This window comes from Lactuca serriola, chromosome 5 (genome assembly GCF_051521515.1).
Source record: "Lactuca serriola cultivar US96UC23 chromosome 5, Lser_US96UC23_V15, whole genome shotgun sequence".
NCBI lineage: Eukaryota > Viridiplantae > Streptophyta > Magnoliopsida > Asterales > Asteraceae > Lactuca > Lactuca serriola.
Window position 1 is genome coordinate 361,820,306 of NC_136412.1, and position 4,267 is coordinate 361,824,572.

General features: G+C 32.3%; 2 pseudogenes; both read left to right on the forward strand.

Moving 5' to 3' along the window:
* The first annotated feature begins 413 nt into the window (after positions 1 to 413).
* On the forward strand, positions 414 to 1,095 carry LOC145052234 (monothiol glutaredoxin-S2 pseudogene; annotated as a pseudogene).
* A 2,476-nt stretch (positions 1,096 to 3,571) lies between these two features.
* On the forward strand, positions 3,572 to 4,034 carry LOC145055717 (monothiol glutaredoxin-S1 pseudogene; annotated as a pseudogene).
* The last annotated feature ends 233 nt before the right edge of the window (positions 4,035 to 4,267 follow it).

Genomic DNA, 4,267 nt, shown 5'->3' on the forward strand with positions numbered 1-4,267 from the left:
TTTACAGTTGACAAAAATACATGCGTTTCAACATATATAACATGTAATTACCAAACTACCCACCCACAGATATAGTTGCCAAGAACTTTTTAACAGATTCCCAAGGTTAAAGATGTCATTCTGATATGTACTTTTCTGCCATGCATATCAACCTATAGAGAAGATAAGCCACTAGTTATATACTACAAAATTACTTGGTAATTTCCTATCATCTGCAAGTCCGATAAAGAATATGATCTTTTTTGCAGAATCTAATAAGAACCACCGCCCAAAATTTTCAAGACTTATCACTATATATATATATATATATATATATATATATATATATATATATATATATATATATATATATATATATATATATATATATATATATATATATATATATATATGTAGCCATGGCAATAGCTAGCTTACATTACTCACAGCAAACATCGATCACACCTAACTTTCTACATACAGCCTCGAACAACCTCACTTGCAACGATTTATTCTACTAAATCTAGTGTTGTTTCATAATACTTTTATAAAACATCAATTGCTAGAAGTTCCAGAAATGGCTTTGGTTACAGCACTGGTGAATGAAAGGCCTGTGGTCATATTCAGCAAAAGCTCTTGCTGCATGTCCTACACCATTAAGACACTGATAAGCAGCTTTGGGGCAAATCCTACAGTTTATGAGATGGATGAGCATCCACAAGGGAAGCAGATAGAGAAGGAACTGAAAGGATTAGGGTGCAAGCCAAGTGTGCCAGCTGTGTTCATAGGAGAGGAGCTCATTGGTGGTGCCAATGAAATAATGAGCCTTCATCTCAAGGGTCAGCTGGTACCCTTGCTCCTTAATGCTAATGCTATATGGCTTTAGTCAAAGATATTCACAAATATCGAGTTCCTACAATATTAATTGTAAAGGTTGGAGCTATTTTGACATAACTATGAACAGCAGATTGATGCATTCTAGTCATTAACAGGAACAGAAAGAAATATTTTTAGCCTTCTTTTTGCTCTTCTGAGGCCAATGATAACTAATGTGCTAACTTCCATATGTAATTTCACTACCTTTTGAGAAACAATAAGAAACAAAATATTTTTTCAGGAGCTATTTCTTTCCTTAGTGTTAGAATTTGATATTAAAAGTGTGTCAATATGCTTAATATCTATCGTATTGTAGCACTGATCTAAATGCTAGGACCACTATGCAGATTTATTGCATTCAGGTTTCCCATCTATGCCAAGACACATAATTGCAACCAGAAGCAACTGAAGGACAAGAGAAATTCTCAGATTTCAATTTTTTCCTTCCCTCCATTATAGAAGCTTATACTTCAAGGCTCTGTTGTGATCATTGATCATTGATGTTGCTACTTTTGATAAATTATATGATACAAAATTACTTGGATAGCCTCAAAGTACCTGCATACATCATAGTAATAGTTTGCATTAGACCCTATATTAACAAATGGCTAAAATGAATCATGCTTCACCAGTTAGCTTTGGATGGAAATTCATAGGTTATTTTAATTTCTCCACTTCATGTACACAGAAACCGTGTGCATACTAATGGGTCTCTATGTCAAAGCAAAATAACAAACGGAAAGAGAATCATGTAACTGTATTTTTTAACATGGTTTTCTAATCCCATTAACAAAATGTGTCTTTGCCAACCCATATTTTCTCGCGAACCACTCTTAAAATGCAAACTTTTTAGTGTGATATTTTTTTTCAAAAAAAGTGACATAAAGCACCAAATCGATCTATAGAAGCATATTCGCAAAAAAGATATTGAAAAAAATGTGCATATACGACAGGTGCATGACGAACTTATGAATTTTCCGACGTTTTTGCACATATGCACCTGTCGTATGAGCATATTTTTTTCAAGAATTTTTTTTTTAGAATATGCTTCTATAGGACCGATTTAGTGCTTTATGTCACTTTTTTTGAAAATATACATATATATATATATATATATATATATATATATATATATATATATATATATATATATATATATATATATCACACTAAAAAAATCGTATTTTAAGAGCGGTTCGCAGGAAAATATAGGTTCGCAAAAGACCCTTATCAAAATGATGACCAAAGGGGAGATTTCCATGCTTTAGTACTGATCTTGCTTCCTGATCTGGATTTATAGAACTAAGATCTGTAAGTGAAAAGAATAAGTTCCAAAACAGGTTTTTATGGTAACGGAAGTTCACTTGAGTAGCGAAGACAAGGAAAATATGAATGAAATCCCACAAAAGTCGATATATAAGTTTACTAATAGTCATTAAATATTGTATAAGTTAGTGAGCCTATATAATTGTCCCTTAGTTTCGGCTTTGGCCAATTATACAAATCGATTCCTCTGCTTCATACCACACGTCATAATTTTCCTCTTGTTTTGGCTTTTGGGCTGGCATGTATGTAGCCATATCAAGTACTAGGAAATAATAAATTATTTTATACCCTATCGTACGCTTTCATTCGATCCATCACCATCATCACACAACAAAGATGAGGGGATATATTCATCCAATACATCTATCTGAATCAAGATAGACCTCGAATTCTCTACAAAGGCTAACTGCTAAAAAGAACAATATGTCTTCATCACAAACTCTAAGCGGGAGCCACTACACCTACATGGTGTACTTATATAGTGGTTTTCTCATTAAAAGTTAATTAGTAGATATGGCACTTGCTAACCAACGGAGACCAAGGTTTAATTTCTTGAGAATAATCTCAGTGCAAAAAGAGACATGCAGTATCTTCTTCCCTAGCTACTTGTACGTACGGACTCCAGGTGTTTAATTATCATCTATCCTAATAAATGAAAATGACTTTGCCACATATCATTCTCTTATAAAATTAGTCACATGTCATTTTGTCATAATTTGAGATATATTTATTTTCCACTTGTCATTACTTTAATTTTCATTTTCAATATATCATTAATTTGATTTCCATAAATTAAACCTATCATTAATTTCAAATTTTAAATTTTAAATTTCAAATAAATTTACGGTTTAAACCTTTATGTTTAACATTTTGTTATAATTAACCCGTGTACTACACAATAAATACATAATTTTTATTTCTTTATTTTTTGCATGTTTTTTTCTCATAATTTTAACTTATTTCAATTTCAAATTCAAATAAAATTACTATTTAATTGTTCGTACTTAACATTTTGTTTTAATCAACCCGTATAATATACGGGTCTCACAACTAGTATTAAATAAGCATCTAACTATTACAAAATTCCGACTTCCCTTTGTTATTAAACTGTCGGTTTACTTTAGATATTTACACATTGGAATCGAAAAAAGGTTAACATGAAATCTAATTTCTATCTTTGGTAACAAAAAGATATATTCTCCCTTCTCCAATTATTCACATTTTTTTAAAAAACTAACGTACATGTGCAGCCTAAAAAGCCCACCATACCATTAGTTGTAAGAGTAATCTCAGCATCAGATAAGGTTTCTTTCAAGAACAATATCCCACTCATTGTCCTCTAACATTTTAATTCATTACTCTCAACCCCTTATATATAGTCACCATGGGTGCTCCATTTTCTTCAAAAATAACAAAATTATTTCTCTACATAAAGGCTACTTGTATCTCTCCATTTTCATAAAACCCTTGTTCCTTTTCCTTTCTCATAATTAAACTAATGGCCTTGGTTACCAGCTTAGGTGCTGAAAAGCCAGTGGTGATATTCAGCAAAAGCTCTTGCAGTATGTGCCATTCCATCAAGACTCTGATAAGCAGTTATGGGGCGAATGCTACAGTATATGAGATAGATGAACACCCAAAGGGGCAGCAAATGGAGAGGGAGCTGAAGGCGTTGGGTAGTAGCAGGCCAAGTGTGCCAGCCGTGTTCATAGGTCATGAGCTCGTTGGTGGCCCTGATGAGATAATGAGCCTCCAACTCAAGGGAAAGCTGGTGGACTTGCTCAAACAGGCAAATGCCATATGGGTTTAATGAAGATATTAAAAAGACAAAAAAAAAAAAAAAAAAAAAAAAATCACTCAACATTTCTTATGAGATATGACGACTATTATGGTTGAGTAATGTGAGTCTTTTAGAATATGTAATATCATGAGTACTCTTGTCAAAATTTTATTGTGGTTACATGTGTAATATATATGAAACAAATAATTCTGCTATAAAACATTTGAGGCCAGTAACATTAATTAAAAAAGTTGAGAAAATAAATTAGAAAAAAGAAAGAAAAATCTGCCATGATTGAGATGCCTA